Here is a 24,398-nt window from a genome sequence, read left to right as displayed (position 1 = left end):
AAACCAGATTCTATTTACACGAAATCCAGATAGAAAATTAATCTATAGAAGTGGATGCAGAGGTGGGAGCAGAAAGGGGCATGTGGGAATTTTCTGGTATGATTACAATTACATATTTTTTTCAATAGTGGTTACCAAATTCTATGCAATTGTCAGAACTTATTGAACCAGACATTTACAACCTATATCATGCTATTTATATCACATTAATCATAAATCCATTGGCTTAAGTGTAACTGATGGTGAGGTTAGATCGAGAGCCAATCTCTGTAGGACTTCACTCTGGCATCTCCATGGTCTAGCACTGTGCCTTTCTCAGCTTCCACCTAGATTCAGACAACTCCTTATTCATCTCACAGTCCTTGAGTTATTCATTCACTCAGTGGACATTTCTTAAATCCCTACCATGTGCCAGGCACATTCTGTAGGCACACTCTTCTCTCTTCCAACATCTCAAAATTGGTAGAATCTGGAAAGAGGTTGTTCCCTTTTATTGTAACTGGTATCTAACTAGACACATGCCATTAAATATACTACCACCTCCTGCAGCATATGCAATGGCCGAGCACACTCATAAGCCCAGTGGGCTGCTTAAGAAAAATGGAAATTCCCCCACAGGACTCCAGAGCAGAAGAGTATCAAAGATACAAGGTCTTGTCCTAGAAAGACAGAAGAAGTTTCCAAAGCTTCTTTGTGTCTTCTCACTCTCTCCTCCTTCTGTTTTCCTTTGTTTTCTCTTGCTTTTTCATCCTTTCCAAAACAACTCTGCTTGAGCCTCTCATTTCCTGCCTTGTATTTTAAATAATTTGAACATCATAAAATAAAGTCATATTTAAAGTTTGTAAATGTCCTTTACAGGGTCTTCAGTTCAGTTCAGTCACTCAGTCGTGACCGACTTTTGGCGACCCCATGAATCGCAGCACGCCAGGCCTCCCTGTCCATCAACAGCTCCTGGAGTTCACTCAGACTCATGTCCATCGAGTCAGTGATGCCATCCAGCCATTTCATCCTCTGTCATCCCCTTCTCCTCAGGCCCCCAATCCCTCCCAGCATCAGAGTCTTTTCCAATGAGTCAACTCTTCGCATCAGGTGGCCAAAGTACTGGAGTTTCAGCTTCAGCATCATTCCTTCCAAAGAAATCCCAGGGCTGATCTCCTTCAGAATGGACTGGTTGGATCTCCTTGCAGTCCAAGGGACTCTCAAGAGTCTTCTCCAACACCACAGTTCAAAAGCATCAATTCTTCGGTGCTCAGCCTTCTTCACAGTCCAACTCTCACATCCATACATGACCACAGGAAAAACCATAGCCTTGACTAGACGGACCTTTGTTGGCAAAGTAATGTCTCTGCTTTTGAATATGCTATCTAGGTTGGTCATAACTTTCCTTCCAAGGAGTAAGCATCTTTTAATTTCATGGCTGCAGTCCCCATCTGCAGTGATTTTGGAGCCCCCCCCCCCCCAAAAAAAGTCTGACACTGTTTCCCCATCTATTTCCCACGAAGTGATGGGACCAGATGCTATGATCTTCATTTTCTGAAGGGTCTTACTCCTCTAAAATGAGGCACTGATAGATGAACATTTTCATAATAAATAAAACCACACAGGGAGGATCCCCAACATGAACAGAAAGCAAGTGTATTAGTCACTCAGTCATGTCCAACTCTTTGCAACCTCATGGACTGTATGTAGCCTGCTAGGCTCCTGTGTCCATTGGATTCTCCAGGCAGGAATACTGGAGTGGTTGCCATTCCTTTCTCCAGGGGATCTTCTCGACCCAGGGATCAAACCCTCGTCTCCTGCATTGCTGGCAGATTCTTTACCATCTGAGCCACAGGGAAGCCCATGCTTTATGTATAAAATACAATTTTTTTTCAAAAGAAGACAAAAAACATTTTTTTAAGAGAAGACAAATCAGGGTAAGTATCAATAAGGAGAAATGGTGAGCTTCTATCAAAGCTTAAAATCGTGAAGCAGAAAAGAGTAAAACTTTTAATATCATTGTAAACAATAAGTCATAGTTTGGAAATGTACCAAAAGTGATCCATTCCCCATGTACAGAATAATTATGCATTTTAAAAGCAGAGGTAATATTTAACAACAAAAACTGCCAATGAAAAATATGAGCCTATTACTATCAGTAATTTCAAAGAGCAGATTTGAAATCACATATAATTAAAGTTTCAGGAAACATAACATGCCAAGAGATGATTATGAGCAGTAGCTTCTTAATACTTGGCTTATTCACATATTCAAGAGGTAAGCATTCCTACAGGACATGGCACAGGGTCTTAATGACTTGCTTTGATAATTAGACAGTAATGAATCATGAACAGAACCTAGATTTTCCAGCTCTTGGTGTCATGGCCTGGCTTCAAGCCAGAGAAATAGAGCTTGTCCTTTTAAGAGTTAACTTTGCATCTGAAAGTTCTCTAAGTGGTTTCACAATCACCTCTAGCCAACAGCAGCTTCAATAGCACTTCCCACTGTATCAAACTAGCAGCTTTTCTAAGCAATAACTTTGCTACTCATTTCTCACTTGACTCAAAGGAGATCATTTAATATCAAATTTTTAAAATAATTTTATGCTATTAGGATCCACACCATGAATTCAAAAAAGATAGATCAACATATTATTTTTTAAAGAAAAAAATCAGGCGCTTATGTTTTAATACATAAAATACAATAAAGTTATCCTCAGATCATAATATCAGTATTGATTTATGGATTAGTTGTGGATAGTCATGCAAAGAGCTCTGAGACCCCCAAATCATTCTATAGGAGGCAAACAATCAGTTTCTATAGAATCCTCTAGTTCATGCTCAGCTGGAGACCATGCCCTAAATAGGGACAGAAAGCTTGCCTTAATAAACTCAATATTTCATAGAAGCCAAAGATGGGATTATTTAATTTCATAGGAAACGAGCATTACAACAATACAGGGAACTAGCACAACCTGCGATATTGATTGTGTTACCACTCATTTTACTAAATAGAATTCTGGTCCAATCCTGCCAGCCTGAAACAACAGTGGCATAATTTGAAACTGATTCCTTGGAAGACATCACTGCATAGGAAGTCTCACTCAGGAGTAATTTAACCTCTCCCTAAGTTTTCTTATTTTTCTCTCTTATCTGTAAACACAGTAAGCAGTGAGATTATCATCCAGAAGCTGGTTTACTAGCATTTGTAAGAAATCACATAAGGTACACAACTTATACAAATCTATCAAAGTTGTTGATGTGGCTAATTTTGTAAGAAAGGAAGGAGTTATAATAATATCAAGGAATGGCTAGTATAGATGCAAATCAATTCAGCACTATTCCAGTCTGCTTTAAGAGTGAATAATCTATTTCTTACTGACTATTGGGAGATAATTTGCTTTAAAGTCCACACTTTATAAAGTTGTAATATAAATTGAAAAATATGGTTACACAGAAATGGCCAGAGATAGGAGAGCTATTTCACATCAACGATTTCAGGAAGACGAGCATACTTCTTAATGCTAGTAAGTTATCACCAAGATTCTATAAGGCAGAAGACAGCAACAAATTAATAACATTACCAGGTAGACGAGGGCCATGGTAATACTTATGTATAAGATGCTCTCTGAAAAGAACAATACCCTCTCCAGTAAGTCTTCCAGGATTAACTCTAGGTCTTGATTTTTCTAGCATCCCATCAACATTGATATATTGGTCTAGAAAAACTGTTATCATGGCAAAATGTCTCCATGTATGCTTTATTTATTTCTAATAGAAAAGGCAAGGTTTTGATATAAGAGAGACCAGACTTTGAACCCTGCTTTAACACTAATAATCAGTACGATATTGAATGACTGACTTTTTCCATCTGTTAACAGGGATAATAACTGCTTCAGGAGCTTGTTGTGTGCTTTTTTTTTTTTTTTTTTTTTTAATAACATGAGAATAAGCCTGCGGTTGGTGGAGACTGGGTGTGTGTGTGCTCGGTTGCTCAGTCATGTCCTATTCTTTGCAATCCCGTGGACTGTAGCCCACGAGGCTCCTCTGTCCAGGCAAGAATCCTGGAGTGGATTGCCATACCCTCCTCCAGGGGATCTTCCTGACCCAGGGATCAAAACCATTATCTCCTGTGTCTCCTGCCTTGGCAGACAGATTCTTTACCACTGAGCCACCTGGAAAGCCCAAAGAGTGGGTATCTAAATCTAAACAGTAGTTCCCTCTGTTTTCCTCTCATGCTAGGAATCAAGATTTCTATAACTTTTATGATTCCTCTGACTTAAAGAATTCTACATACAATGAAAGTGAAAGTGAAGTCGCTCATTCGTGTCCGACTCTTTGCCACCCCATGGACTGTAGCCTATCAGGGTCCTCTGTCCATGGGATTCTCCAGGCAAGAATACTGGAGTGGGTTGCCATTTCCTTCTCCAGGGGATCTTCCCAATGGATGCTCAATAATCGCTGAGTGATGACATCAAAATTTCTCAGCAAGACTGTGAATGTGCAGGTTTTAACCACGGCTACCACCCTGCAAACCAGAATTCTATACTGTGATTACAATTATAGATATCTAAAAAGGATTAATGATCAAATGAAAAAGCAATAGATATCTATGGCTTATATTGAAATAAATTTTAATGGCTCTATGAAAAAAATCTTTGAATTGGCTATATAGGATAACTCTCTCCTTACCTTAAGTAGTGCCAAGTATACATACATATAGTAGACTAACAGTAGAATTCAATATTGATTTGTTTAAAACACATAAAAAGTAAACCTTATAGAGAGCATTGTTGTTCAGTTGCTAAGTTGTGTCTGACTCTTTGAGACCCCATGAACACGCCAGGCTTCCCTTTCCTTCACTATCTCCCTGAGTTTGCTCAAACTCAGGCCCATTGAGTCAGTGATGCTATTCAACCATCTCATCCTCTGTCATCCCTTTCTCTTGCTGTCAATCTTGCCCAGCACCAGGGTCTTTTCCAACGAGTTGGTTCTTCACATCAGGTGGTTTAAATGGAGAGCTTTACAATGTTAATAGTTTGCTTAATCACATCATTTGACATACAACACTTTATTTTAAAATGAGTGTTAAAAAATCAATATTCTGTCCTAGCCCTATCTGCATGCTGCCCCTACAATGCACTCATAATATTCTAACAGTAATTCCAAATTGAAATTGCATCAAAGATCCATCTACATTGACTTCATTCGGACTTGCCATGAGATTATTGTCATAATACAAACTATATTTGCATACATTAAAATACGGCAGAAAAAGTAGCCACTATGCAGGCTAAATAGCTGTTTTTCCTAAACTTAAATATCTCAGGTGGTTTGTTTTTATTCCCCAAGCCCCTAAGGGCATTTTTCTACATTAAAAATTGCCTGCATCCCAGGAAATTACTTGCAACAACTCGAATCAACAATACCTTAGCTGATTCATGATATTGTCTCTATTTTTCTGTCTGTTTTCCAGCTACAAGACTACCAGGGAGGTTGAATCTTTACAAGTTCATATTCTCCTGCTGTTTCCCTCTCACCTTAAGTCAGCCTCCTCTGTTGGGAAGGGCATGTGCTAATGATCCAAGTCTCAAGTGAGTATATAAAAGAAAAAATTAAAAAGCTATAATCACGTTAATGAAACGAACAAGAAAGGTTTTAGGTCGAAAGTCTCCGAGGTTTTGAGTGGTGCCCTGTTATCACTCGCACAACTGCTTCTATGAATACGTAGTCCTAACAAAAGGCAGTCTCCTACCTACTGCCTGGTTGAGCCAGGGCCACAAGCTTGTAGATGCTGCTCGCATGAGATAGCACCAAGAGCCCTCCATGGAAATTGCTATTCATTAAATACACAGTTCTATTTTAAGCCACACCTCTGACTGCAGGCAGGTGCTTGCCTGAAGGTAGGTCACCGAGAGTCAATGCAAATGAAGGCAGTTCCCCAGCAGGAAAAAAAATTAACTTAGGGAACTTTGTGGGCATAGGTCTTTCTCAAGCAGCACCAATGGTGCTCTTTAGGATGTAGCCCTATCACCCAAGTGTTGAGCCAAAGCCTCCAGATTGATTACTGAGAGTGAAGTTCCCCCTGGTAGACGGCTCCCATGTTGCCTTTCACTGACTCTGGGCTGCCATCACTATAAATGAAAATAACAAGAGTTACAGTGAGAGACACAGGATACCCTGTACAGTATGGGAATTACCTTGCTAGTCACTCTTCTACCCCAAGTAACACTCATTAGAGACTGTCAAACACAAATCACATTAGAGAAGACACTACCCCTAACTAACAGCATCTACAAGCTCTTGAAAGTCATGCAGAATGTAGAGTTGAAGGCTTGAGTCTCTGGAGAACCCATAGAGAATGCAACCTCCTTTCTCTAGTCTCAGAGGCTTCTAGCTCAGATGAAGACATTACTCTTGCTCTCATACTCCAATTTGAAATTGGAGGCTTATAAAAAGCCACAGGGGTGGGGAGGGGGTTCTCTCTGAAGATTTCTGCATTGGCTCTAGACCACTGGATCTCAAATTTGGCTGCATATTTGGAACCATATGGGGAGTTTTCAAAAATGCTGAGACCTTGGATGTGACCTTGATAGATTCTGGTTTACTTGGTATGGATCCCCGGGCAGACTTGCTAGACAACTCAGTTCCATAGAAACGTTCAAGAGCTACTGCACTAGACCAGTGGTTCTTAAAGGTAATGTGCATGTGAGTCATCTAGGGGGTCTTGTTAATCCGATTTGATTCAGAAAGTCTTGGTTGGGGTATGAGATAATCACTTTTCTGGCCAGTCCCCAATAATTGCCAAAGCTTCTGACCTGTAAACCAAGCTTTAAAGTTGCCAGGCTTTAGACCAAACTGGTAATGCAGGGAATGAGATAATAAATCCCCTTTATCAACAACCTGAGTCCTTACCTTTAATCACACTAGTAACCCATTCTGGTGAATGTACCACGACATGTGCAAGTAATATGTATTTACACCTGCATGTAGTTGAAAAGGTCCTGGATCATAATGGCCAACCATTAAGTCTAGCACTGGGGTATCCCTTGAATATCATTCTATTCTACATCCAATTTAACATAAAAATATTTATACTGATATCAGGCAGGTGTTTTGGCCTACTATGCCACAAATTTAGTCCGACCCCATAGATGACAGCCTACCAGGCTCCTCCTTCCTTGGGATTCTCCAGGCAAGAACACTGGAGTGGGTTGCCATTTCCTTCTCCAATGCATGAAAGTGAAAAGTGAAAGTGAAGTTGCTATTCCCACTGAAATCAGGAATCAGTTTTTGCTAATAATAACTCACTGTAACCAAGAAATAGAAAAAAAATTATCATGTTAAAAGTTTATTTTAGGAGCTAATGATAAAGATCATTCTAAATGGCAAACACTAGACCCTTGATAATTAAAGACAGAAATAGAAGATGCTCACTGTCATTGCTATTTTTAACAGTGTTCTGGAAAATTTGGCCAGTGCAGAAAGACTAGATTAAGAAATAAGATGTATACACATATTGCAAAGGAAAGGAATAGGAAAGAGAAAACTGTCCTTGTTTGAAGATGACAGGATGACAAGGAATATTTACAAATCAACAGAAAGACTATTGAAACTATTAAGAGATTTCAGTAAATTAATATATTTAACAAAATAAAATTATATTTATTTATAAGCCTTAATATACAAAAATCTTTTATAAATAAATAACATAAGAAAGCATGTTAATATCATGGACAAAGTAAATAATCATAAACAAACACAATAGAGTACATAAGAATCACTGACATAAAAACTGAAATGTAAATTTAATAATATGAGATAGCAATACCAATTTGATAAAAATATTTTTAAAGATGTTTTTAATAAATATTAAAAACATAAGATAACATTTTAAAATATAATCTGTCCAAATTCGTAGAATGTATAGCACTAACAGTGAGCCCTAGTAGAAACCATGGACTTTGAGTAATAATGATGTGTTAACATATTGTCATAAATTTTAGCATATGTACCACTGCGGTGCAAGATGTTTATAGGAGAATATGTGTGGGGACAAGTGGTATATGAGAAAACTCTGCTTTTGGTCACTTTTTAAAATCGAAATATAGTAGATATTCAATATTATGTTAGTTATTACAGTATTATTGAACATACTTTTATACTATAATTATATCCTTATGGTTTATTGATTTTGTAATTGGAGTTTTGCTCCTCTTGTTCCCTTTCCTTATTTATCCCCTGTCCCTCTCCTGGCATCCATCTATTTGCTCTGTATATCTAGGAGTTTGTTTTCATTTTGTTTTATTTATTTATTGTTTATATCAATTCATACATAAAAAAGTATTTGACAAAATTCAACATCTCTTCACGATAAAAACTCTCAGGAAACTTTGAGCAGAAAAGAACTTCCTTAACTTGAAAAAGACATTTACAGAAACCTACAAAATTCAACATCTCTTCATGATAAAAACTTTCAGGAAACTATGAGCAGAAAAGAACTTCCTTAACTTGAAAAAGACATTTACAGAAACCTATAGCCAATGTGGTACTTCACGGTGAACGACGGAATGAATACTTCCCCCTAAACTCTAGAAGAACACAACTTAAGCCTTCCGCCTATTTGTCAACAGTGGGTATGTAATACCTTGCTACTCAAAGTGTGATCCAGGGACCAAGAGCAAGTGCAAAACCTGGGAGCATGTTAGAAGAGTAGAATTTCAGGCCAGGTCTAGGCCTACTGAACCAGAATCTGCAGTTTAACAAGGTCTCCAGGTAGCCCATACACACATTACAGCTGGAGAAGCCCTTGTGCAGGGTACCAGAACAAGGCCTTGGTTTTCAGTCTCATCTCCACTATGGTATGGCTTTGGGTAAGTCAGCTAAGCTTTCTGGGTCTCTGATTCCTCATTTATGAAATATATAAAATGATATCTCCCTTGCCAGGTTGTCATAAATATAAAGAGATTCATAAAATCATGCTTCAAATTGTGCAAGAAGCCTGAGACATATCTGCCATTTCTTTTCTAATAACTATAGCTTGCTAGGATAATAAGATAAGTGCAAAGGTATAAATAGAGAGAAAACTAACATTTCCAAAACTGATAGGAAAAAAGAAAAAAATAAGAACTGAAGTCTCCTGAATGCCAGACTATCTTTCACACACTGTGTTTGATTTTGATGGACCCTTATCACAAAGCTCATCCTCCCCCTCCCCCACAAGTTGTGTCCTGAATCACTGAGTTATAAACTCCTGGGCACAGTCATAGGTAGCACCAGTCTATGTATACAAGACATAGCACTGGTGTCATTTCTAAAGGCCAAATTGATACCTAAGTAGGACATCTCCCAATTCAATCTACCTTGTTTTTCCCAGCTTTAAAAAAGAAAGTCCCTTATTTTAATCTGGAGAGCTGTTGGTTTGCAAATTGGCCCCTGTACATAGAAGGCAAAGAGAGATTGGAGAAAGAGGAAACCCACTCCAGATGGGTGGGTGGCCATTAAAATAGGGAAGGAGACTTACTTATAAGGCTCATCTTGGGGGCTACAAGATGACTAGCTCACCACACCCACCTGCCAGCATCTTTAAAAGTTCATAGAGAGGCCTTAACAGGGTTCAGTCATGGGCACAGCCCAGGCGATCTCAACAACACCTTACTCTCTCAAGGCTGTGTCTCCACTATGGGAATGGTAGGCAGCATGTACATTCCAAGGACACAGGAGGGGTGGGATTGTCTGACTGCCTGGGTTCAGCTCAAGGGTCAACTAGCAACTGTGCCGTCTCAGTAGCCTTCTCCAACAATAGCTCTAAAAGAGAAATGCACAAATATTTTCTCAGAGTGAAAAAAGCACAATGGCAAATGGAAAAGACCCATCTTAGAACTCACTTCAGCTCTAACTAGAAATGAAAGGAACAAGAAAAGGAATCCCATCGTTCATATTGGTCAACAGCAAAGAATTAATGAGGCTAAGGGTTGGAAACGAGCTTCGTACACGTAATTCCAGTATTTTAGGAAACTTACAGCCATCATGTGCTTTTTCCATCTGATTTATTACCTTCCTGCTGCTGCTATTTTAACCAATGTCCCCTTTTTGTCCTTAATTAGGATGTAGGACATTTGGTCCCCTGGCATCTTTGCAAAAAGTTCCCATGTTCTTAGTCAATCATCCATACTTTTTTCCCCATCAGCCTTGCTAAATTTTGTTTTGAACATGATTTTTCCTGTTGTCTTTCACTTAAACAAGATACCAGATCCATCCCTTTCTCTTTATAGTTGCCTTAAATCTCCTGCGTGCCTTGTCTGAGCTTCTGAAAGTAGTTTTCTAGAAAGAGCTGTATGCTGTCATCTACCTCTCCAGCCTCATGCCCCCTTCACCACACTGGGGGATGCCCTCCTGCAGGGCTTGACAGCAAATCCTGAGCAGTGCCAGGGGCTACCACAGCCCCTCATCACTACTCTGTACAGCTGTGTTGCCCCACGCCAATCCCAGACCTGGCCCATTGGATGCCATCCTTGGTAGCAGGAGAAAAATGAAGACACTACAGTGAGTTTTCATAAAATTACACTTATTTCCATGGAAACATGTTCCCTGTATTCTGAGATTACATGTCTCTTCTGTTTTTTTCTTTTGTTGGAATAGTCTAATAACAACGCCTCGTTTTTTTTTTATGTGTATCTATTTATTTCTGTTGTTTTAAATTCATTTATTTTGAATTAGAGAATAATTGCTTTACAATACTGTGTTGGTTTCTGCCATACATCAGCATGGGCTTCCCTGTGGCTCAGATGGTAAAGAATCTGCTGGCAATGCAGGAGACCTGGGTTCGATCCCTGGGTCAGGAAGATCCCCTGGAGAAGGGAATAGCAACCCACTCCAGTATTCTTGCCTGGAGAGTCCTATGGACACAGGAGCGTGGCAGGCTACAGTCCATGGGATGGCAACAAGTCGGACATGACTGAATGACTAACACTTTCTTTCTTTTCTTTCATACAACAACATGAGTCAGCCATAGGTGTATATATGTCCCCTCCCTCTTAAACTTCTCTCCTGCCTCCCACCCCATCTCACCCCTCTAGGTTGTCACAGAGTGCTGGATTTGAGCTCCCTGCAGCATGCAGCAAATTCCCACTGGCCATTGCCCCCATTTTTAAATGGTCTTGTTTTGCAAAGCTAACATGCTGCCAAACCTCTGTCAGGCTCTCCATCTCTGTTGCCATTTCTTGTTTACTGTCCTGTGAAATCTCAGAGTCTGGGTGTACAGGTTAAGGATCCAAAGCTTAACCTCTGTGGTCTGAGTTGGATAAGAAGCCCTGTTCTGCTTTCTATTACTGAAGTAACTGTAGACAAGTTGCTAAGCCTCTCCAAACTTTTGGTTTATTCATATCACAATGGAGAAAACAGTACCTACATTGTCAAAAAAGAAATAAATAATATATGCCAAGTGCATAACATAGTACCTGGCACAGAGTAACAGATCAATAGGTAGTAATTATGATTATTATTATGCTTCCTTGAGAGTTATTTGGCCAAACATTTAAAATAAGCTCCCATCTGTTGTCATGGCTCCACTTTCCCTTCGGAGAGGAAGACCAATATCCAGTCAACTTCAAGATCTTATGTTTGATTGGAGGTTAGCCCTACAGGATGGGGCTTTAGGGCTGAAGTAGAGTCAATGAAGTAGAGTTAATAAATTATGCTTTTTTTGTACAGTTTATGATGTTTTGGCATCTTGGGGACCCTGCAGACTAGAGGAGGGCCTGCTCCTCTCAAGGTTAGCTAATTCCTAGAGATAGGAAGCAGTTTGCCTGGGAGTGAGCCTCTGATATGCAAACTGACAGATCCAAAACCCATAACCTCAAACACTTCTTTTAACTAACTTTCAAACACCAAGTCAGTGTTTCCTCTGTTCCAAATAAATCATGCCAGACAACTAGGGATCATCCCTATAGCCTAGGGATAGCCCACTGAAATTATTCAAACTAGCCAGTCCTAAGGTGTTTACGCTGCCCTGCCTCGCCTTTCCCACAGTAACCAAACTACAGGTTTGCGGCCGTGCTTTCCCTTCCCCTCTCTGCCTCCTGACTGACCCAGGTGCTTCCCCATGTGGCCCTGTGTGCCATGCCTCCTGCTTCTAGGGAACTGGAAGTCAGAGCTTCTTCCTTCATGGCAGTTGTCTCCCGATCTGTTGGCCTCATCACATCTGATTAAATCAAATCCAAAGGACATTTCACTGTAGTCAGCAAATCTGACCTGCCTCAGATGATTTTTTTTGGCTGAATATCCCCATAAACTTAAATATGCCAAAATGTCACCATAAGTGGAAATATCTTCCTTAACGATAAACACCTCCCCCCGCCCCCATTCCAAATCCACATGGTGCTAGATGTGAATACCCAGGATGACTAGAGAACACTTGGTTACCTAAAGGTAACTTCCAAGATGCAGTATCATCCAAGTGGAAAGCTGGGGCAGGTGCAGACCCACCTCTGAATTGCAGTAACAATTGCAATGACAGGGTAGCTATCCACTTCAGAGAATCTTCTGTTTGTTTTTTGGCTTCACCGTGTGGCTTGTGGAATCTTAATTCCCTGACCAGGGATCAAACCCATGTCCCCTACAATGGAAGCACAGAGTCCTAACTACTAGACAACCAGGGAATTCCCCTCTTCAGAGAATTTTTGAATGCTGGGTTTCAATTATCTAATAACTGTTCTTCATTTTCCTGGTGTCAATAGCAATGCAGAACCAATCTACAAAGAATTAAGCAGCATAGCCACTGTTTTAAATAGACGCTAAAATGGGGCAAAAAGTGTATTTCGCTTGTTTCCTGGGAAGAAACTCGTTTCTAATTAATTGCTTTTTGTACGTTGATGATGTTAAAGGTCCCTTTCAGTTCTTCAGTTATATGATTTTATGCCTGTCACCGTCATTTTATTTTCTCACCATTTTGGATCCAGTTCACTGAGAGATCACCAAGAGGTATCGACTGTTTTTGTTAACAGATAAAACTGAATACAATATGTATATTTGTCCCATACTAGCCTGGTGGTCTGCCGTCTCTGGGGTCGCACAGAGTCGGACACGACTGAAGCGACTTGGCAGCAGCAGCAGCAGTAATAACTAGTGAAAGGTTCAAAAACTTAGGGCTTCGTTTCTTCCTGTACCATAGACTCTCCTAGAAAAAGTCTTGGCCAAAATGAACTCTCTTCCTGATCACTCAATAAATTGCTCATTTCCTGAGTTTCTAATCCCCCATCCTCCACAGTCACTGAGGGTGGTAAATGGAGCTCAGAATTTTAGTGGCTCTGAATACCTGCATTCTTGATCCATTCTGGACATTGACCAGAATCACCTGCTGGGAGACCCCACTAAAATAAACTGCCTTGACAAACACTTTGCCTTTCCCTTCATTTATAACTGAGGTTGCACTTGTCAATAAAGCTTTTCCAAAGCCCTTCACCACAACATTCTCAGGCAAGGATTTACATTCTTTCCTCCACCCCTATCGAAAGCTAGAACATTTTTGTTACCTGAAAGAAATGAATAGCAGTAGAAGGCCATTGAAAGCAGACCTTAGCTTTTCTCTCCTGGTATGAGTTTGAAAGATGCCTGCTCTCATTGAAATACATTGTGGACAATGCAGACATGCCCCACTTTTTCCTCCCGCTGTAGCTCTTGTGATGTGGGCTAAAGGAATTTCTAAAATGGGTTCTGAAATCCATTTGCTCCTTGCTTCTCCTGCTGTGGCTATTCTGCTGGGCTTTCCATACCTTTTTTATTTCTCTTTTTTTTTTTTTTTGGTAACAAATGACATGAGAAACTATTGTACTTGGGCCCAATTTTTTCCCCAAACATCCATGGTTCTTATTGGGTTCCTATGCTTATGTTGGCATTTATGAAGATGAGCCTTTGTAGGCTCCATTTTAAAAACTTCAGTAAAATAACTAGACTAAGCAGTGCTTCTCTTGTCTCTATCTCATCAATGGCACTCACCGTTTCCCACTGCACACACAATCACCAAATATTCTAGTAGCTCTCTTTTTCTCCTTGTAATATTTACTTTATTTTACCTCAAAACATATGCAAATAAAGATTAATTGTACCCCGACTATGTAGATCATTTTTTAATTAGCAGAGTTCACTGTACTTAGAGAATATGGTGATTAAATAGGACAGCGAAATGACTAATCCATCATAAAATTTATGAGTTCCTCACCCCCCCAAAATTTCAACTTAAGATGCTTTCATTCCTCTGAACAATTCAGCCTGGCAGTAAGACACAAGAAGGCAAGTAATGTGAGCTAAAGCCCCATATTTGCATTAGCATCTATCAATAGAAGAAAACATAACCTATTTTTAATTACATTCAAGGTGTTCATCCTATTAATCTGAAAATTAAACATGCAACAATGAATTCCACTGGTGAAATACTACTTTCTGGCACATTAGAAAAAGAAATAAAATCACCATGGATATAAAGCAATGTGTGGTGAACCCTTCTTACAAAGTCTTGCATGGTGGTTTCCTGGGAAACCAAAACTCTGTAGATGTACAAACTAAAATGCAGATGTGTGCCTTTCAAAGAACGAATTCCAGTTTGTATTCCTAAAGAAGCCAATTCGTTTTCTGGGTTTTCCACAAAATACCATGTCCCTCAAAATTGGAATAAAAATCTGATCTCCTGCGCATGCACAATAATGTTGGAAAATTAACATGTATTCAATCAAATTTGATTTTTAAACCCATATAATATATGATCTCCATAGACTGGCAGCTAGTAAACCACTAGGTAACCTTGTTCTTTGGTATCTCACCAGGGGCTCTGCTGAATCATCGCCTTCCGGGTTGTGTGCCAACTCTGGAACAAACACAAATGTATATTTCCTTTCCAAATGCCCCACTTCTGCCAGGAACCTAGCAGATGCACCAACAAATGGTGCAAGTCTGCCTATTAAACGGGGAGCTCATTGAATTTCTATTGCATTTCTCCAGCACAAGTGCATTTGGGGCAAAGAAAGAAATTAAAATGAAGTCAGGTGTCATTCAAGAAAATTACAGTCCCACGGAGGATAGTTCTGAGTTGCAGCTTTGAGTTGCCATGCTGTGCCTTTCACAGCTGCCTACGGTTCTTGTCATTAATAATCAGTAAATAAGGTCTGCAGGTGGGCCTGGAAGGCACCCTGAGCCAAGAAGATGGTAGTTAGGGCTTCTGTCTCGAAGATGGGTGGCCAGGCTCATTTGCACAACCCAGCTTATGTTTCTACACAAAAGTGCAACCCTACTTAGCATAGCTTCAGGGAAGCTGCCACAATATAGGGAATGCTAATTACTGTAACCAACTGGCAACGATGCATCCAAAATTAAATGGCCTGTGACTGAGCAGATGAACAATTTTTATGGCCCAAAGATCAGGGAACAGGGATAGTTTGTTAAATTAACTGACAGCCTCTTTGGTCTAAGTAGGTGAGTGAAAGTCATTTGAAAGCTGTGTGTGCATGCAGCTACATACCACAGTCTCTCCTGCGTAAGTACAGTTCCCCCTGCAGTTTTATGTGGGAGCATGGCTACAGTTAGTACATAAAACTCAAAAAGTTCCCCAGTTCAGTTCATAAATGACCAGGAGAAGCTATTCTGAATCTCTATGGGATTGATTTTTCACGCATGAAGCTTTGATCATCTTTAAATTCACCTGAAACTAATTCAAATAGTTGCATAGAGAGGTTTTTAGGAAACCTCTAGAACCCTGCATGAACAAAAGCTTTTAACTTCTAATTTCCAGCATGGATCATACTTAGAAACCAAGTCGTCCCACTCTCATATCACAAGTTGCTGTGATTATAAATTCATTCCCAACTGTTCATGAAAATCTAAAAGTCTCCCAGAAAAAAGAAATAATACAAAGACGAGGGCATAGCGTCTAGCATTGCTTTTAGCAAACACTTTCCACATCACAATTGAAGCCATTATTTCTGCCTCTTCTGCTACAGGATTTCTCAGCTTCATCACCACTGACATTTTGAACTTGGTAATCATTTGAGTATAGGTACAATTCAGATATGCTTTCAATTGCAGATTAAATTACAATTCTGTATTACTCCAGTCTCTAGAATCTCCTCTTCATATATTGAATTTCTCCAGGAAGTACTAAAATTGCCAGATTTCTGAGAACGGGAGAATGTGAAGAAGGTGAGGGCAGACATACAGCCTAGAGGAAACTTACAATTTGGTTAAGAAAATAAAACTCATGAAAAGATAGTGGCTCATTTGATTGTGAAAAATGCCAAAGAGGTACAGACTCTTAGGGTAGCAGAAGAGGCAGAAATAATGGTAGACTTCCACGGGCAGGTGAGAACTTGAGAAAGACATGGAATTTATTCTGATCTTAAATTTTCAGTGGTATTAAAATTGTAGAAAGGGAAAAACATTTTAGGCAAAGGGAAAAAATTGCAAGTACAATGAAACAGATGTTGATACATGTCTGGCACTATGATGATAGTGAGGAAACATACCTAGATGAGCAAAACAATGAGTTCCTGCCGAGAGGAAGAACCGAAAGGAGACAGTAGCAAGAAGTGGAGAACCTTTCAAGCTAAACAACGGGGGTAAAGGATAGGCATGAGTTTAGCAGTGCTTGGTATTTATGCCTATCATTAAAAGATGGATAGAATGATGATAATACTTAGGGGGAAATACATAGACAGGAGCAAGGAGGAGGTGGGGGGAGGGGAACAGTGTGTATCCAATATGGGCAAAGTTCCATTGGCTTTGGATGGTCTTATGTAATGAAGGGATGTCTTATTTGCCCACAGGTTGTTTTTTTTTTTTTTTTTTTTTGTATTTCACGAATACCATTTCTGTTTCAGCACTGTGTTAACATACCGATTACCGTAAACAACTACAAGAAAGTTTGAGTTTTGTTGGAAAAAAAATTTTTAAGTCATGCTTTTTAATATGTATCATACCTCTGCAAACAAATGCCAAACCTCTAGGAAATGACTTCTGCCATTCTTCTCCACTCCTGACTTCAATAAAATGACATCCACTTTTCTCAGCCCCACAGAACAGGCAGCAAATAATGCCTCCCAACCACAGAAGCCTCTGCCCCACACCCCTCAGGGACTCTGTTGCCTGCAGCCAATAGACTTAGGTACATTCCTGCCTAGAGCAGGTAATAATCAGTTAGCATCCTGCAAGTTAACTCCTTTTCTCCCAGAAGCAGGTACTGGAATCTCTTCCTGTTTTCCTTACACTTTCTTTGGAAGCACATAATTTTGATCATAAAAGACATGGATTGGATAAAAATTCTGCCTTCCTGGGATCATTTTGCTCCAACACAAAGCCTGGTATTCATATGACATGACTGATCAAATATAAAAGAAAAGACATTTCTGCCCATGTTCTCAAATTGGGGTGTAAATGAAAATCACATGGAGACAAGCAGCTTAGAAACTCTGATTTAGTAAGCATAGGGATGGAAACAAATATCTGCTATGACTTAGCTGGTTCTGATATTTAGAAAGTTTTAGAGGAACACGAAATACGGTTTTTACAGGATATTCCAGATGTCTTTCTGGAAGTAAGGTCATTATTCTCAGTCTTGACTTTCTATCCTCTCCAAAAAAACAAATGTATTAGACAAAAAAGCAATCTTGTCACCTCTGAAGTGTCTAGGTGATGATGAAAGTGTATCAGGAATAGTCAATACTTGAGTCACTTAAGATGTCCTTCAAGGAAATCTACCAGCATAAGTCACAGGCTCAGAATCAAACCTTTCCTTCTCACAGTCATATTTATCAAGGGATGTAAGGAGCTCTGAGAAGCAACGTGTCAAGGAATCTGCTTTCACTGAATAGAAGAGAAACTCCCTTAAAATCCTTGAGTATATTGAATGCCGGTTTTGGATGGACTTAAGATCTGTTGATAGTTCCCAGAAAACCTCCACCTCACCTGATACTTTACTCTATGTCTCTACTATTTGCCATAAAAACCATGGGATCACAATCAAATAGAAAGAGGAATTTCTGGACTAAAGTTGAGAACTATTTGCTACAGCCTGGCTCAAACAACAGCCAAGGTCTGCCTCTTTTCTAGACTTGAAAGAATCAAAGAGATGGGGGAAAGAAAGCAAGCCTTTATCAAAATTAACAACTTTTGCTATTAAAAGATAGAATTAAGAAAATAAAAAGATAAGCCACCAACTGGGAAAAATTATTCGCAAAGCATATATCTGACCACAAACTTGTATCTAGAATATGTAGGGGACTCTTTCAACCAGAAAAGAAAAAAAGCGTCCAAATTTAAGCAGACATTTTTACCAAAGAAGACACGGGATGGCAAATAAGCACATGAAAAGATCCTTTAGGAAATGAAAATTAATACCATAACAGACAACACTGCACACCTATTAGAATGGCTAAATTTATAAAACCTAACTGTTGAGAGGTTGTGGAGCAACTGGACTTCCCATGCACTGCTGGGAGGAGTGTACAATGATGAATGGCCTTGGACAACACTTTGCCAATTTCTGAAACACACACAGTCTGAAGTCTGACGATTGCAGGAAGGTTGCAATGTAGATAGTAATGGCGTATAAGACCTAAGATACTCAAAATGGAGCCTCCCGATCTCCATTTGAAACAAGGATAATTGGCTGGCATTTTTCCTGGGCAAGAGAAATAGGGTAAGTTAAGCAGCAGGAAGAGGCCTGCCTTCGAATATACGTTTCAGGCCTGGCCTACAAGTCCTCTTGCCCCAGTGCTTAGCCTTGCAGATTTCATGTCACCTCTCCTGGCACTGAGCATGCCTGTCGCTAGCAGCAGCATGTCAGCAGGGGTTGTCAGTGGCAGCTGTTTCCCAGCTGTTTACAGCAGAGCTACATCGCTTCAGGCTGAGCTTCTGTGCTTTGTCCAGCCACCTGGTCTGATTTCTTCCATCTCGCCTCTATAAATCTAATGATGATTGCTTAAGTTTTGATGCTATTGGGAATATCATAAAGGTTGATATTCTCTCTAAGAGTCAAACTTACAGTTTTGTGACCCCAGAGAGGTGCTAGAGATTTCTCTTGGCCTAAGCTTGTCATAAGATTAGGTCATGCAGCCCAGGAGGCATTTCTGGCCCCTAACTCTGCATTTCTGAATCAATTTCAGAGCTTCCTGAACCCTTGGATTCACTCTGGAGGGCACTCTCCTGTTTGGTATTCACTTTGTTGCTCAAAGAACATATGTCTTTTTATTCCCCGAAGGAACAGCAGGTGCCCTGATGAGAGTGAATGCTATAATCTCATGGGAAGACATCTACCAAGACTTCCCGCAGCAAATCCGGCCATTCCTCTTAAGTCCAGACCAAGTCGTTCCTGGTCCAGAAATTCTTTCAATATTCTAGCCTGTGGAGCTTCATCTCTCTCATTCTGGGCTGTATTCAGCACATACAATATTCTGCTTTTTTATTCCACAATCCAATCCATTTTATACATTGGTTGATAGGTTGGATTCTCTGAAGAATAACTCTGATCACATACTCCCTTGCTCAGAAATTTCCATTGGCTCCCAAGAGCTTACAAAGTCCTAGGTCCTGGGACCTTCACCACTGATCTCAGCCCATCCAACCAGTCTCTCTATAGCTGCCCTTCATGACTTACTTATGCTTCGGCTGAATTGAACTGTGGGTTTCTCCTTAGTGCTTTCCTTGGAGAAGGAAATGGCAACCCACTCCAGTATTCTTGCCTGGAAAACCCCATGGACGGAGGAGCCTGGTGGGCTGCAGTCCATGGGGTCGCTAAGAGTTGGGTACGACTGAGCGACTTCCCTTTCACTTTTCATTTTCATGCATTGGAGAAGGAAATGGCAACCCACTCCAGTATTCTTGCCTGGAGAATCCCAGGGATGGCGGAGCCTGGTGGGCTGCTGTCTATGGGGTCGCGCAGAGTTGGACACGACTGAAGTGACTTAGCAGCAGCAGCATGGGGCTTCCCTGGTGGCTCAGCAGTAAAGAATCCGTCTGCAATGCAGGAGACACAGGTTTGATTCCTGAGTCAGGAAGATCCCCTGGAGGAAGAAATGACAATCCCCTCCAGTATTCTTGCCTGGAAAATCCCATGGACAGAGGAGCCTGGCAGGAGCCTATAGTCCATGGGGCAGCAAAAGAGTTGGACACAACTTCATGACTAAACAACAACAATAACAACATTCCCATAATTTAATTTATGCTGTCACTCCCATTTTTCCCCTACTCCATATATCTGTATACAACAAACTCAAACAGCATCTTTCTAGGAAGTCTTCTCTTTAGTCAACTTAAACTAATCTTTCCCACCAATCAATTTCTATTGCTGCATATTTGAATCTCTCTTAAGACTCTTGCCATTTTATTCTTTTTTAGGGGTTATTTATGTACAAGCATTCTTCCCAACTGCTGAACTACAGGTGCTTTAAGAATATGTAGGGACCATATTTCATTTGCCATCATTCATAGTGCCTTCAGTATAGTAAGAGGTTAAAGAACAATTCTTTCCAAGACAAGCTCAATGAAGACAGCTGGGCCAGAGTCTGTGCAAAGACAGGAATTTGAGTGTTTGTCCCCATATTTTCTAGTTCTGTGCCCAAGGGTAAGCCACTTAGCCTCAGTTTCCACAAATGTAAAACTGAAGTGATAGCATCTTTCCAACCTGTTCGCTGGGCCATTATGCTGAGCTAATCAGATGAAGTATTTGAAAACTGCAAAACCCTCCAAGAGGCTTACAGCCTCCAAAGTCAGCATGAGGCATATGCTTTTGGAAAGTGTACATTTTTAAACATTGTACTTAAAGTTTTAGATATATAGAATCATTAAAAATCAAGTTAACTCGGTGGCATCTCATCTACTACCTATAAGGCAAGAAAAGTTTGGCACTTTGTCCTTAAATAGTGTCAGAGGCACAACTCTTAGTCTTGTGTTATTCCCATTAAGGGCTTCCCTGGTGGCTCAGCTGATAAAGAATTTGCCTTCACTGTGGGAGACCTGGGTTCAATCCCTGGGTTGGGAAGATCCCCTGGAGAAAGGAACACTATCCACTCCAATATTCTGTCCTGGAGAATTCCATGGACAGAGGAGCCCAAGAATAGCAGGCACTCAGCAATACTTGCTGAACCAAATAGATTCTGCAACATTTTTGTTTTCTGTTTTTTTTTTTTTAATCTTTATTTATTTGGCTGTGTCAAGTCTTAGTTGTGACACTTTGGGTCTTAGTCGCATCACACAGGACCTTGTGGCTTGCAGACTCTCTAGTTGTGGTACACGGGCTTAACAGCTGCAGTACGTGGGCTTAGTTGCCCCGTGGCAAGTGGAATCCTAGTTTCCTGGCCAGGAATCAAACCTGCATCTCCTGCATTGCCAGGTGGGTTCTTAACCATCAGACTCCCAGGGAAGTCTCAATTCTGTGACAAGTTGACTTAAAGTCCAAAGTCACCATAGATTGAGGTTTCCTGTGGAACTTACAAGGCTGAGAAAACAATATTGAAGCAGGGGTTAGAGTACATGCTCTATGTCCCATAGTAACTGTCCTAACTTAAGCAGGGTTTCCAAATCTCTCTGAGCCTCTGCCAGAGTATAATCTCTGAGAAGGTAGAGATTTTGTGTCTATTGTATTCATTGCTATGGACCCAAACCTGGATGAGCTCCTGGTCCATAGTATGACTTCAATGTTCAGTTTTTAAACAAATGAATGCACTTCAGTTTTTTCAAAAGTTTAATAGTAACAATCTCATAGGGTTGTCCCCAGAATTAAATGAACAGAAGCACTTAAAGCTCTTAACAGTGACTGGAATCCAGTAAGTGGAATCCTGTAAGCTGACCATTATTACCATTCTAAAAATCATCCCTACAGATTGGGGCTGGGGATGAGGAGAGGGCTTCAAAAGGATGGGTGCCCTAACTTGAATACCTAATCTCGCTTATTCTGAATAGCAAATCTAGAGAGAATTAGGGAGCACATTCTGGCAAATGTTGATTGCCCAGAGATGCCTCTTTCAAACCAAGCATTATCACTGAAGATCAGAACTTGAAACAAATACAGACAAACAGAGTGAGCGAACAAAAACTTGGGAACTAAGCCCTAAAGTAGAGGACAAAAAGAGCTCATTGTCAATTTTTTTCATAAACCAATGAAACCCTTTTTTCCAACCAAATGTCTCAAAAATTTAATGTAGAAGCAAGCATATAAATAAGGCAGTAGTAGGGTATCTAGGTTATAGTCTTTTTATATTAAAGGTGTGTTTTACTAAGCATCACATTTGCAGCTACCATTGAAGACCAGTTATGAAATTAAATGTGCATGTTAGCACCTTTTTTTCACAAATATTCACACACACAAATTAAAACATAGTTAATTAACTATTTAGGTCAAATAAGAGCAATATGTATAACATGGAAGGATAATCAATATTTAAAAAATATAATAAAATATAATTAACAAGAATATTGACCTTGACATAATTTAATATACCCTTGAGGATCCCAGAGGCATCTCAGGATTCTTCAGAGTCACGGAATCATCATAAAGAATTTCAATTATAATTGTGTAGTATTGACACTGATTATCTAAGCTTTCTGGTTGTTTGAACTCACTATGAGAGATGTCAGTTATATAGGTATGTGAAGGGAGGTGTGTATGAGGTAGGGTATGTATATAGCACACACACACACAGTATGAATATAGAATGTATACATTTTCTTCCGGCTTTGCTTTCTTCTTCTAGAACACTGCCTCCACGTTCCCTTAAAAAGCATGGAATATTCTAATAAAACATTTTCACCAGCTTAAAAAAAGGCTGTAGGCAATAATTTAAAAATTTTCCACTTAGCACGTGCTTTGACTCCCAAAGACTTGTGCTTTTGTACTTTAAAGAGTACGATGGTATTTCACCTCTTGCACCTCTATCCAAATAATGGTAGAACTGCCAAAATAATGACATATCCCTTGAAACTTGAATACATTTGAATTTTATTTTTAACAGTATCCTGCTATCATTCAATAAAACTGGATCTTCCGGTGAAGACCTGTCCACTATCCACTGACTGCATTAGTTTCTCATATCTATATAAACTTTCTACTATCCTAGTTCACTAATCTGGTTTTTAATCTTTTATGTATAGATTTGAAATCAAGACATAAGACTCCTTCACGGAGAGGTTTGCATATTTGAAGTGTCCCAAGTTATACTCTGTTTTTCTAAAATAAATTCCTGCAACAATTTTTTAAAACCTGATTTTCATTACATCGACTTTGCCCACAACTGATTTATTTATGACAACATTAGTGGTAAAGAACTCGCCTGCCAAAAGCAGGAGATGTAAGAGATATAGGTTGGATCCCTGGGTTGGGAAGATCCTCTGGAGGAGGAAATAGCAACCCACTCCAGTATTCTTGCCTGGAGAATCGCATGGACAGAGGAGCTTGGCAGGCTACAGTCCATGGGTCACAAAGAGTCGGACATGACTGAAGTGACTTACTTAGCATGCACAGAAACCTGGTAGTTTGGAAAGTGTTTATTCTTCCAGGCAGAGAGTACCAAGGACCACAATGCTGAAAATTGAGTAAATTATAAAATTCAGTCATAGCCCATAGTCCACTCCTTACCTTGTTGTGCAAGCTAGAAATTCTGGTACAGTCCTTGTTGCTGAAGACAAGTTCCTGAGCCCACTGAACAGTGAAGCCAAACAAACTGAGATGTTGGAGTTTGGAACAGAGAAAAATTTATCACAGGGCCATCTGAGAAGAATGCAGGACTTATGCTCAAAAAACCCCCTGAGACTCCTCCAGGGGTTTCAGGAAAGCATCTTCAAAGGCCAAATAAGGAGGGGGTGGTGTGGGGTACGTAATCAGCTCCTGGTCAATTCTCTGACTGGTTGATGATGAGGCCACAGGCTCCCAGGTGGCTCAGGGATAAAGAATCAGCCAGCCAATGCAGGGGATACTGGTTCGATCCCTTGGTTGGGAAGATCCCCTGGAAGAGAAAAGGAAACCCACTCCAGTATTCTTGCCTGGGAAGTCCCATACACAGAGAAGCCTGGCAGACTACAGTCCTGGGGTTGCAAAGAATGGGATACGACTGACCGTGCAAGCACGCACGAGGTCACAGGGTGCTGTCACAAGAGCCAGTAGTAATAGTAACCATGGGAAGTGCCAGAAGGTCTGAGGGCTGCGTGCTCCTGATCGTCATGTAGTTGATTTCCTCCATTTGGCGGTTGTTTTTTAGCATCTGAAAAACTCACAAAATATGCATGAGATACTTTTATCTGGGTACTTCAGAGAGGAGCTACAGCAGAGGATGTGGACAGAGAAGGTCCCCTTGGGTTCTGATAGGTTGCAGTGCTGCCTCTTCCCCACATCCTGTTAACAAGAAGGCTCTCTCTTACTGAGAATTCCTCTGCACTCATGGTTCC

General features: G+C 40.2%; 1 long non-coding RNA gene across 1 annotated transcript in view; it reads right to left on the bottom strand.

Annotated features, from left to right (window-relative positions):
- Positions 1 to 23,690, bottom strand: part of LOC129624148 (uncharacterized) — a 109,394-nt gene extending 85,704 nt beyond the window's left edge. The window contains exon 1 of the long non-coding RNA XR_008700780.1: positions 23,593 to 23,690. This is a non-coding gene — a long non-coding RNA (uncharacterized LOC129624148). The remainder of the gene's footprint in view (positions 1 to 23,592) is intronic.
- Positions 23,691 to 24,398: the final 708 nt, after the last annotated feature.

Source organism: Bubalus kerabau, chromosome 12, assembly GCF_029407905.1.
Source record: "Bubalus kerabau isolate K-KA32 ecotype Philippines breed swamp buffalo chromosome 12, PCC_UOA_SB_1v2, whole genome shotgun sequence".
NCBI classification, from domain to species: domain Eukaryota; kingdom Metazoa; phylum Chordata; class Mammalia; order Artiodactyla; family Bovidae; genus Bubalus; species Bubalus kerabau.
This window is presented reverse-complemented; position numbering and strand designations above follow the sequence as displayed.